The following is a 13,607-nucleotide window of genomic DNA, read 5'->3' as shown; positions in this document are numbered from 1 at the left end:
CCGAGTCACCAGCCTCAGAAATCGCAGTTTAACAGCAGCTCAGATTAGAGACCAGGTCAATGCCACACAGAGTTCTAGCAGCAGACACATCTCTACAACAACTGTTAAGAGGAGACTTTGTGCAGCTGGCCTTCATGGTAAAATAGCTGCTAGGAAACCACTGCTAAGGACAGGCAACAAGGGCCACAAAAAGCTTGCTCCTATAGTCTTTGCTGAAAGAGAAAATAAAGAAAATATAAAGCTGTATGCCTTTGTTCCAAGTGTGGATCATCCTTTAGAGGCAGAAAAGGAGGTGACGTTTCCAGTACCAACCTCCGGTACAGTACTGAGACAGAAGGATCGGGATCTGACAGCCCTGAAAGAGGAGGTGGCCAGTCATGACCAAGAGCTGGAGGGAAGCAGCGAGGAAGTTAACCAATGGAAGGAAATGTTCCAAGAAATTAAGGAGGACCGCCGCAAAACCAAGGAGGAGGTTTTTCAATTGGAGATTGATAAAGCGGAGTGTGAAGATCGTTTCACCCTGGTACAATTAGAGCTATACCAAGTGAAGAAAGAGCTGTGTGAATCCAAGAAGGAGCAGGGTGAACTTAGTGGGGAACTGCAACAAATTAAGAGAGACTATGAGGATCTCCTCAAGGTTAAGGAAAAATTAGAGGATGATAAGGCGGATGGACAAAAACAATAAAAAAAGATACGAACAATAAAGAACAAGTATGATAAAATAAGAAGAACTTTTAGTAAGGACAACACATAACAAATTACCAAAACACCCATTGCAGTAAAAGGTGGGGGGCAACACCGAATAAAAACACATAGTACAGTACATAAAAAAATAATATGCTTACGGTCAATTTAAAATCAAACATTGGATTTCATGTGGTAGTACTAATGTTATCTATTATGCCACATGTGGCTGCCAACTTATTTATGTGGGGTTCACCTCCAGATAGCTCAGAGTCAGAGTCCGCGAACAAGTCAGAGACATTTGCGCTGCCAGGCAAGTGACCGAAACATCAGAGCTTAAGACAATCCCCCGCCATTTCAGGGATTTTCATAATTGCGATCCATGCTCACTGATGGTTAGGGGAATTGATTTGCTCCATCTAGGGACACGTGGTGGAAATGTTAAAAGAATCCTTGCACAGCGTGAGACACGCTGGATTGTGACTCTTGACACAATGGCTCCCAAGGGACTCAATGAGTCCCTGAGTTTCTCTCCCTTTCTTTAGACCTTAATTTTGACTGTAAGCATATTGTTTTTTATGTACTGTACTATGTGTTTTTTTTCGGTGTTGCCCTCCCCCCCTTTTTATTGCAATGGGTGCTTTGGTAATTTGTTATGTGTTGTCCTTACTAAAAATTCTTCTTATTTTATCATACTTGTTCTTTATTGTTCGCATCTTTTTTTATTGTTTTTGTCCAGGTTTTATTCGTATTTGATATTCTTTTGGCTATTATTTTCTGAATTACTGCACCGTTCTGAAGAATCCCTCTGTCTGGGGCATCTGCAAAAAGCTTTGGAAGAATTCTGATATACTGTCATCTATGAATATGATATTTTGCTATTATTTTCTCTATATATTTGTTCTTATTATTTTTTTCTTTCTTTCTTTTTTTTTGTGGATGTTATTTTTACTTATACCTGCAGTACCTAGACAGGCCTTTAAGACTTATACACCTATGCATCATTGGTGGCGCTGTGGTGCGCGCGCTCCTCCTGGACCTGCACCTACCTGCCTTGGTCCGGCGTCTTCCATGCCCGCGCAGGCGCTGTGGCGGCTCTTTCAGGGGCTGCACGTGCCTCCCGTGGGCTGACTGCTGGGCGCTCGGTGGGTGAGCGTGGCTTCCCGAGGGGGCGTGCGCTGACTCCAGCAGAGCCATTGGCCAGCTTCCGATCACATGGTTTCCCATGGTTTCATAGTCCTTCTTATCACGATTCAATTTTTGTCTCTTTTTGTCCATGGTATCCCTATCCAATCTATCAATAATCTCCTTTAATTTGTGTTGAAATGGTACTATTTGTTTATTGTGATCAAATTTGGATAATTTTGTCTCAAGTGTTTTGATCCTATTTTTGAGGGTTAATAATAGCTCTCTATCATGTTGGATTAAAAGATTAATGAGAATGGTAGAACATTGTGAAAGTCCAGTTTCCCAAATATCTTTAAAAGAGGCCGAAGGTTCCCAAGCTGGAAATATTTGAATACGTAGGCCTCGTGGACAAATTGCCAATTTAAGATATTCCTCAAGACTTCAAATGTTCCACCAGACTCGTGTTAATGACTTATGTGTACCAATCAGCTCATTAGTAATGATATTAAAATCATTATCCTCCCACATATTTTGGACTGGGAAGGCCTCCAGTAACTGGCTGTTCCATGCTGCCTCCCTGGCCTCGAAGTCAAACGCCATAAAGAATAGAAAAGATAATCTGAAAAATCAAAAAATAAGTCAATAATTATTAATATAATGAATAATATATAGATGACCTTTCAATAGCGCATATATCTATTATATTATATCTTGTCTATATTCTATATATTCTTGAACTTCACAAGTGCCTGTATATTTGGTGTTTATGATCAATCTCATGATCAGGATGTTTTGGTGATATTATTATATATCTCCTATATATTTTTTTTTCTCTTTTTTTGACTTCTTAAACCATATTTTGCATCTTTCACTTTACTAATACCTTATATACATGGCACCTTATAGATATTTTTCATTGTATTTTATGATCATGTATATTTGTATTTTGGTCTATTAATCATCTACTTTTTGGTCGGTATGTTATATGTCTTGAATAATTATTGATATCAATATCTATTGCATACCTGTTGGTGCATGTTTTGGGTTACTATTCCCTCTCATGTCTCTTGGTTTCTTTCTTTTTTAAATGTTTTTAATATTCTTTTGTGTGGTCTATATGATCTGTTGTCAAATGTTTGTTCAATAAAATACTATATATTTTTGTAATACAATTATTTGGGTGTGCTTGGCTTTATGTACCTGTGGCTTTTTCTTCTCTCACACTGAGGACTGGATATAGGACTTCATAGAGGCATACAGTGAATCACAAAATTTTAAGGAGACTTAACATTTTTGTAAAATTCAGGAAGAGAAACTGTCTTAAATGAACTTGTTGCACCAGATCAATGCAGGCTTACAGAAAGGCTACCAGCCAGATGAGGGAGTTGTGAAAGCGATCAGCCCAGGACTGAACCTCCATAATATGCTTGAAATAAAGAGTCAATTGACCTTGCCATAGCTGAAGATGATTTTAAAAAGGCATTATAAAGAAGAGAGTACTTCAGAATTGTTCCATCGACTCATTAACCTCTCATAGAAAAATAAGGAATCACTGCAAAGTTTCTTGTTCAGAACAATTGAACTGGAGGATAGACTGTTGTTTGCATCCAGAGATGTAGAAGAGGAGGAGAAGTTTGATGCTGAACTAGTCCAGAAGAAGTTCTTGAGATCATTGGGATAAGCAAAGATATCAAGTTGCAGCTGAAACAGTACCTAGAAGATCCTGGCATTTTGGACGTAGTTCTAATTGGAAAAATAATGAGACAGCTAGTTTGGAGTCAGAGAGCTAACAAAAGTTAAAGAAAGGCTCTGCTCCTAAAATCTCCAAAATGAGTCAGCTGAAGTTGGAGACCCTCCAGTGCCACCTCCGAGAGGGAACCTTAAATCACCAACAAAAGAGAGGACCACCAGTGCTGACTGGGAGGAAGTAATAGGAGAACTGCGAGCCGAGTTGATTGAGGTGAAAAAGTTGATTAGTTCCAGGCCAGAACCTGTATCCCTCAGACCCAGGAGTGGGTTCCAAAACAGAAGATTCCCGGCTTGTGAATCGTGCCATTCATCAAATCAGAGTACGGTGTGTGTCCACTGTCTAAGATGTGGTGAGGAAGGACATTATGCCAAGGAATTCCAATGGTCATGGTTGTTTGGGTTAAAAGACAGAAGGTTGCCAGTGCGAGGCGATTGGTAACCACGACACTGAGGAGGCCCCAGAAGCAAATCCAAATCTCGCCAAACCACAGAATGGCGCATGAGGTAAAATGGCTGCATCAGTATTATCCCCAAGTGTGTTCCCGTCTACAACAGCTGCAAGAGAGACAGGGGCATCAGTTACTTAATACCCAGTGTGGAGGTCAAATGATGTACTCCTGGGAGGAGGATTCTTCGGTCAGTAAAGATAGCCTTATCAGCCTAATCGGTGAAAGGTGCTTTATACAGTGCCAGCTAGATGGACTCCTGGTAAAAGCACTGTGGGACACGGGAGCCAAGTGAGCCTTTTAAGTGAAGAATGGAAAAGGCGCTACCTGCCACATCCCTGCCTTCGGTTGCTAAAAGAACTCTTAGGACCAGTGGAACTCCACGCAAAGCTGTCAACCAGACTGAAATCCCTTTCATAGGCTGGGTGGAAGTGACTTTCCAACTGAGGGCCACAAAGAACAGCAACACCTTTGAGCTTTTGGTACATTTTCTCGTGACCAGTGATCAGAACGTGGCAGAGGATCTTATCCTGGCTTATAATGTAATCAGTGAGGTCATCATGAAACACAAGTCAGGGACGCTGGTGGTGGATTCAATTGCCACATCGCTTGTCATACCCAACACCGCGGCGGAAAATGTGATTCATAGAGTAAAGAAAGCACAGAATACAATGGATCTAAAAGAAGTCAGGGTCGGCTGGCGCCCAACCATCATCCCTGTGAACCAAATGGTGGGGGTGAGGTGTGGATTCCGGATAGAACCGGGAAGAAAAGTCCAGAAAAGACTGTTCGTGCCAAAAGACTCCTCAGAACTTCCGGAAGGCCTAGTTCAAGGTGAGACTGTGCTTACGATTGCTACTGTGGGTTTGCTCGAGTGACAATACCGGTGATGAATACTAAGAAACATAAAATTAGACTGGATCCAAAGACTGTGTTAGATCACATCGAAACCGTTAAAACGGTATATCCAGCCAGTGTAAGACCCGCCCAGGGGTCTACTGTGAATTCAGTTTCCCCACCAAGGAATTGAAGTTGCCCAGGGGAGGAAATTGCATGGCCCATCTCGGGGTCCTGGGATCCCCCAGTACCCCTGGAACACTTGTGTGCTGAAGATCAAACGGTAGCAAAACAGATGCTGAGAGAAGAGTGTCATGCATTCTCTAAAGATGACTCTGATATAGGCTGTATCCCGTCATTGCAGTTGAAAATCAATTTGAAAGACATGACTGAAGTAACCAGAAGTTACATGTCTGTGCCAAAACAATTACACCGTGAAGTGAAAGAGTATTTACAAGACCTAATTAAAAGAGGTTGGGTCCAAAAGTTGAAGTCATCTTATTCCTCTCCTATTGTTTGTGTTAGGAATAAGAACGGTACTTTGAGACTCTGCTGTGATTACTGGGAACTGAACCAAAAATCAGTACCTGATCGGCACCCGATACCAAAGATTTAAGATATGCTGGATAGCCTATCAGGAAGTACATGGTTCTCTGTCCTCTACCAGGGTAAAGCATACCATCAAGGGTTTGTTGAAGAGTCCAGTAGACATTTGATAGCATTCATCACACCGTGGGGGTTATATGAGTGGATCCGCATATCGTTTGGGCTCAGTTCAGCTCCAGCAGAATTCCAGAGGAGCATGAAGACATGTTTAGAAGGATTGAGGGATGATATCTGCCAGCCGTACTTGGATGACTATGTGGTACACATCAAAACCTTCCGGGAGCATGTTGTACACGTGAGGACCGCATTACAGTGGTATCAACGACACAGAGTTAAGTTGACCCCAAAGAGGTGTGAACTGTTCAAAATACAAGCTCGATTTCTAGGGAAAATTGTGTATGGAGAAGGATATACCATGGACCCAGTAGAAATTGCTCCGGCACTGGCCTTAAAAGACAAGCGGCCCTCTACTGTTGGGGAGTTGAGGCAGATATAAGGATTCCTCTCCTAGTATCATACTTAAATTCGGAACTTCTCCAGGATTGCCGCCCCACTATGCCTCCTCTTGGGGGGGACTACAAAGTCAACAACACCCACGGAGAAAAAGAAGAACGCGGGTAGGACCGGGCTTAAAAGAAACAACTCCGTTTCATCCCAACAGCCCATTCTCTGGACAGCAGACCACCAGGAAGTATTGGAAGAACTAGTAGACTACCCGGTAATACCACCCATCTTAGGATATCCTGTTTTCAACTTACCGTTTGTTCTTCATTGTGACGCTTCGCAAGTTGGACTGGGAGCTGCCCTGTATCAGCATCAAGATGGAAAATTGAGAGTCATCGATTACGGTTCTAGAACGTTGACAGACACCGAGAAGAATTATCATCTACATTCCGAAAATTGGAGTTTCTGGCATTGAAATGTGCTTTGAACCATTTAGAGATTATCTCTACTACAGCAAAGAGTTTGAGGTATACACTGACAACAACCCTTTAACCTATGTCCTCACTAAAGCCAAACTGAATGCAATGAGTCAGAGATGGGTCACTGAACTAGCTGACTTCAATTTCAGGATCAAGTACAGGCCAGGAAAATGCAATGCGGATGCTGATGGATTGTCAAGAATGCCACTAGAGCCTGAGCAGTTCATGCAAGAATGCTCGGAGGAAGTCAGTCTGGAAGCAATTGAGAGCACTACCCAAGCAGTACAAGCTTATCAAGAGGAAGACATACTATAGTGGTGTCCGTTGACAGTGGAAACCACCATAAAAGTGGGAGAACAAGATCACCCCCTGTCTATTCAACAACTACCAAAAGGAAAAATGTGTAGAGCATAACGGGAAGATCAGATAATTGGTAGAATACTACTTTATGTGGACCAAAATCGGTTTCCAAGTAAATGGGAGAGAGATAATGAGTCGTCAGGAGTATCTGCTTTAGTTAAAGAATGGACGAAGCTCTACCTCAGTGAAGACGGTATCCTGTATCATAAAGGAGGACAAAACTGGCAGGTGGTACTACCTAGAGTATTCCGTAGGTTGATCTTCAAAGAACTCTATGAAAACATGGGACACCTGGGAGTAGAAAGGACAACAAACTTTATCCGTGAACGTTTCTTCTGGCCGTATATGCAGAGAGATATTGAGAGGTACATGACCATGGATTGTGGGTGTCTGAAAGATAAACAACCCAACACATCAACCCGGGCACCTATGGGCAACATCCAAACTACGTATCCGTTTGAGATGGTCTCAATAGACTTTATACATCTGGAGACGTGCAAGGGTGGTTACGAATACATCTTGGTGGTGATGGACCATTTTGCTCGATTTGCTCAAGCATATGCCACCACCAATAAAGCGGGTCAAACAGCGGCAGAGAAGATCTTCAATGATTTTGCTTTGAGGTTTGGGTTCCCTATGAGGTTACACTATGACCAAGGAAGAGAATTTGAGAACCAGCTTTTTGCCAAGCTAGGAAAGTGCTGTAGAATTCAGAGATCCCACACAATGCCCTATAACCCAGAGGGTAATGGACAAGTGGAACGTTTTAACCTGACATTAATGTCGATGTTGCGCACTTTAATAGCTGATGAGAAGAAAGACTGGAAGAGTTCTTTGTCAAAAGTGGCACATGCCTATAATTGTACAAAGAGCGATGCAATGGGTTACTCACCCTTCTTCCTATTGTATGGATGATCGCCAAGACTGCCAATCGACATCATGTTTGATACTCTGGTGTCAGAAACTTACAGAACGTATCTGGAGTACGTTCGGAAATGGAAGGAACGGATGGCAGAGGCATACAACATAGCGTCCAAAGTGGTTACACAAGGACAGAGCAAGAGTAAGGAGTACTATGATCGAAATTGTTATGGAGCAGAATTGGCACCGGGAAGCCGGGTGCTAGTAAAGAACGTATGTGAGAAAGGCGGTCCAGGAAAACTTTGTTCGCACTGGAAAGACAAGGTGTATGTGGTCATAAGGAGGAAAGCTGATGGCAGCCCAGTGTACGAAATCCGATTGCAAATCGGAGACAAGAAAACCAGAATTGTTCATCAGAATTTACTACTACCCTGTGATTATTTCCCACCACAACAAGACTTCCTAGAAGTAGACCGACATGGTCCGAGATCGACTAAGGGTCCACCACTGACTGAAGCTCCGAAGGTGGATAGTGACCTTTAAAGTTCAGATGAAGAACACACCGTTGTATTTCTCGAACTGGCAACGAGAGGGATATACCATCCTCAGGAGAGGGAATTAAGTTCTGAGGCTCAAGAGTTTGCACCAAGGAGTACAGATGAAGTCAAATTCAGATCTGATGATCAAGCACTGGTCAATGAAGGGACCGATCGACACTCAGGAGGAGCGGAATTACCAGACCTTGCGGAAACAGGCAATTCAGGAAAAGTACAGAAACTTACAGAGGCAGCTCCAAGAGCATCTGAGGAAGCATGGGAAATGAGTGCGGCGGAAGAAACTCCTTTGACCGAAGAACCCGTGGTATCTGAGGAACAACCTGCAAGGAGGATGTCGACTCGAGAAGTGAGGAGGACTGTGATAATGACGTATGAGACACTTGGTGAACCGAGTCAAGTGCCAAGGAGTGTCGACTAGAAATAGATATCTCTGCCTGCAGACCAGGTAAGCCCACTTGAGTGGTATTCACCACCAAGAGGCTGTATGGAAGATGTTGCCTGGTGGAAAGACTTGTTTACATGCTTTGATTTTCCTTAAAAGACTTTGTAGAAACAATGAACTTTTAAGGCCTAGTGAGAAAGATCTGGTTGAAGACGTACGAAAAGCTCCAGCTGAAGAGATGCTGATTGTTTTAATTGTGTTTATTGCTTATTTCTTACAGGTGTCCTACAAGAAAAAGATCATAAGAATAGGTTGTTATCAATGTTTATGAATGTTATACCAATTTGACAATGCTAATTTGTATATAAAGTTATTCAACTTTCACCACTGTCTCAGAATTGGTCAGATTTACCAATTAAGAAGAATGTTGAGGACGACATTCAAAAAGGAGGGAAGAGTGTGACATGCAGAAGTAGTGCTGTTGCTTCAAAAGCATCCAGCAACTATTAAAAGAAACACAAGCACAGGAGACAGAAAGTGATGTGCTCCAGAATCATAAAACAACTAGTGGGATTAACACAGTCACAGGAGACAGGGAGTGTTTAGCAGAGCCCCAGGGGGATTGTGGGGAAGTTGTTTACTGTCTGAATGGAGGCGAAGAGAAAGGTGGTGTGTGATCTGTATATCACAGAAGGCAAGGGAATAACATTCAGGTCAGGAGGGAAGCTAAACACATGTCAGATAGACTCCCTGAGCTAACAGCGTGGAGTATTATCGGGAAGAAAGATAAGCACTGGAAGGAATCGTGTCATAGGGATCTTCTCCGTCATCAAACCCTCCCCCCCTCCATCTCCATGCAGGATAAAGAATGCTGTGTACTATTGAATCCTTGCCAAGGAAAAGCCTGTGGTTGTGTATGCAAGTGTGCTGCTAAGAGATCTAATCTGTGCTGAATTATGCTACTGAAGAGTCTGACATTACTGTGCCTGCTTTACTAACCTTTACTGTAATGCAGATTGTGGCTGTAAATTCCCTGAATTGCACTGGCCGTGCTGCTGATTAAATTCCACTGTTAAACTGTTAAAAAAGACTCTGGTCAGATGTGTCTGGTCAGCAACTGAATCTATCGTGTACCTGAAAGAATCTGCAGCCTAGGGTCACCCTGAGTGACAGTTCCCCCAGGATTCCACTGAATTAATGAAACCTGTCTCACCCTATCTGAACCTAGCTGCATGCGTGTAACATAATCATTGGTTTATCTTCCCTATAAGGGTAGTTGTATACTGTAAATGCAATATGCTATCTATAATTTGACTGGTCTAAGTGTTATTACTGGGGGCGTGATTAGTTTAATTGTTATAGTAGCAGAACAGAATCCATCTAGATAGGTGTTCTTATTTAAGAACATCGGTAATATGAAATACTACTGGAGGTGTAGTTGTTATTATGCTATCCCTTTAGCACTACCAATTCCTGTCTTATATGATACTAACTTCTGATTATAGTTTTGAATTTATTTTTAGAATTCCTATTCCTATTAGAAGTGGAATCAATGGAGGAGTAAGTAGGAGTGGCCCATTCATATGTGTATATATACTCTTTCTATTATATGGCTTGATAGAGGCCATCTGTGGCTAAATGATTACATTTAAATTTTTGTATGCTGTAACTAATAAAGAATCATTTTGAAGAAAACAACTAGTGCCTTGGATTTCTTTGCTTGAATTAATTTTGGAGAGTTGCCCCCAGAGAGCACGGGTCTGAAGGCGGGATGCATGGGATTTCACAATATGTTCTTTGAGTAATCAAGATGCTGCATTGTTAGTCATAATAACTAGAGATGAACAATTACTTTGTGGCGAATTGAATTTGGCTCAAATTTTTCTGCAATTTGATTTGCGCAAATGAAAAAAAATTGTTTGTCTGTCTGACATTTTGCTGGAATTATAAGTCCTGGGAATGGTGTAAAAAAGGTATAATCATTCAGCTCTCACCTGTCCAGCGAACTCATATCTCCGATCCGGTTGTTTTTTTAGGTTTGGCACTGGTAGAGTCTTCAATGGACTATCTTATGTGTCTTCAGGCACCATGCAAGTTCAGGCATTTTCTGGATTGACTAGTATACAATGTCATGGCGTGGTATTACAGATGCCATGTGATGTTATAACATAGCAAGAGACACCAAAGATGCTGGGTTCCAGAAGATGCCAAAGATGCTAAGAGCTGGAAGACACCAAGAATTACCCAATAAAGATATCATCAGCGACCAAACCAGAGAAGAGGACCATACCAGAGTGGGACCTCATGCTACATGGCTGGTAAGCCTAGGTCGGGTGAGTATAATTTTTATTACATATGTTTATTATGCTTTGAGGTCGAATTTTCAAGCAAAAATTCAAATGAACTGCCAAATTTTTGCAAATTTGCAAATCTACAATGATTACTTTTGCTACATCTGTAGTATATAGTTAATGGTAAGATAAACAAGTAAAAATTAATTTAGTTTTTTTTCAGGACATTTGTTTTTCTCTAAGAGTCACACACTCTATGTCAATTATTTATCTTTTCTACACAATGAGTGAGGCTTTATGTAAAAGATGCTTTCATTTCCTATTTAGGGTATTAAGGAATGAAATGGAGAGAAAGAGAATAATAATGTAAATGCATAATTGTAGGCTTTTTGCTACTAAACTGCATTTATTTCTTACAATTTATACAAAGTGACACACTGAAACAATAACATCTTTTGTTACCATATAATGTTGGCAATGTAAATGTGCTTCACTTGTAATTTAAGACATTTAATGCTTGCAATTAAATATGATCTAGATATTCAGATATCCTCTTGAATATATTAAAATTGCTAAGGTAAATTTAGTGATCTTTTCTTTATTGTGTTTATTGTTTCTTATACCAAATGAAACAATTATAACTCTTTTGCTTTGTTAATATTACTTTGTATACTTAGTAAGTAACCACTATGTAATAATTGCAAGCATTTATCCAACATAAAGGTTGGTGTAATTAAATGCTTTCAATATAATGTGCATTTCATATGTCAAAGGATATGATCAAATAATACTTAGATTATAGATAAGATGCATACTTCTTTACTAGAGAAGAGCGGATCTGATGAAATTTGAATTTGTCAAATCCATGAGATTTTACTAGGAAATTCGAGTCTCCGAAAATTGAATGTCCCTTATTTTGCTCCAGGGTCTAGCTATAGAAAAGAAAAAAAAACTGTAACTACCACCATGTGCTGAGACCCTGGACATCTTCACAGTATTTCGGGACTGCCAAGTGCCCATTGCAAGGTCACGGTGCATACCCTGACGTCACAATGTCACCATGATCTTTTGATGTGCATGCACAGAGATGTCCCAGGCTCGGTCATGGCCAGAAGGCCTGGTCTAATGTGAAGAGTCCTGGAGGTGTCAGCACAATGTGAGAGGGGAGAAATTTTTTTAGATATTGTTTCTAAAACCTTTTGCAGGCCCTCTACGGTTCAAGATTATGGTAGCTGGATTGACGAGGAGTGAATTAAAAAAAATATCTGCTTTCGAGAAAATATGAGTTTTTGGAAAATTCAAGTAGAATTCAATTCCACTAGAAAAAAAAAATACCAAACTCGTTTCTTTACATCTGCCCTAGGGTCATTAAATCTTTAAATGCGTGGTTTAAGATTATCAGTTAAAAAAAAATGATGGTGACATTCTGTCATGAGATGTATATACTGCATGTGTCTATATAAATCCAATGGTTATGTGCACTGCAGGCTATAATTTTTTTTTTCTATCTTGTTGCAATCTTGTATTAAACTTGTCTTGTGAGAAATTATGGTTAAGTTAAGAGTGGACACATGTGCAGGTATTATAGTAGTTCTGCAGCATTTATATTGTTATATTAATTGTAGGCACAAGGATAAAACTTAAAAGCAACAACTTTTCCTACTAAAATAAACCATAAAAATGCATCTATATAGATGTCTTCCTTGTTGCAGAGTGCATCTTCTTATAGTCACCACTGTACTTACGAGAGCTTCAATCAGCAAGATATCTTGAGTAAACAGTATTTACTTCATACTGGTTAAACATGAGATACAATTCAGTGTCACACAGTCCATGTGCTGCTGACATAACACATTCAGGAAAGGAAAAAAACACAGGAAGTAAAAACAACCAACAATTGAGAGCTTTCCTCCCCCACATTACAGCAAGCATATACAGTAACTTTACACACTATCGCCATCTGCTGTCTGGTTAGTATAAAGTCCTCCTTTCACTTATAATATGTCCTAATCTATTGCATATGCCAACACCCTTTCTCAACAGTAAGGACTTATTCAATCAAACCCAACTTTTTTATTAGTCTCTGGTGTTTATCAGCATTCAACGCCTTCGTGAAGATGTCTGCTGTCATTTCTTCAGTAGGACAATACTCTAACTTCAAGACTCCTTGTTCCTGATGATCACTCAAGAAATTATATTTCACATCAATATGCTTGGTTCTTGGATTGACTCTTTCCATCTGAGCAAGAACAAGACATCCTTGATTGACCTCTTTCAGTTTTGTTGGTTCCAACTGTGTTTGTCCTAATTCTGTCAACAATTGTCTTAACCACAGTACTTCTTGACTCGCATGTGCTGCGGCAACATATTCTGCTTCTGTTGAAGACAGTGTCACAATTGACTGTTTCTTACTTGTCCAACTTATTGGTCCACCTGAGAGAAAAAAATATGTCCACTAGTAGATCTTCTGTCAGTTGGATCTCCAGCCCAATCTGCATCAACATATCCTGTTAAAATGCAATTATCACTTGTGGGTAATTTCAGCTTAACATTGCTAGTTCCTTTCAAATAACGCATTACTCTCTTCACGGCATTCCAATCAGCTTTATTTGGTTTTGATACCTTTCTACTCAGGATTCCTACTACTGCTGCGATGTCTGGTCTTGTAACGGTTGCTAGATACAGTAGTTTTCCTATTGCTATTCTGTATTCTTCATTATTTGGCAGCATATTTTTTTCACTGTTCATCTCTTTGAGATAATTAGTTTCCATTGGAGACTTTA

This window comes from Phyllobates terribilis, unplaced genomic scaffold, assembly GCF_046119375.1.
Source record: "Phyllobates terribilis strain yellow unplaced genomic scaffold, ASM4611937v1 Scaffold_4__5_contigs__length_816908805, whole genome shotgun sequence".
Lineage (NCBI taxonomy): Eukaryota > Metazoa > Chordata > Amphibia > Anura > Dendrobatidae > Phyllobates > Phyllobates terribilis.
This window is presented reverse-complemented; position numbering follows the sequence as displayed.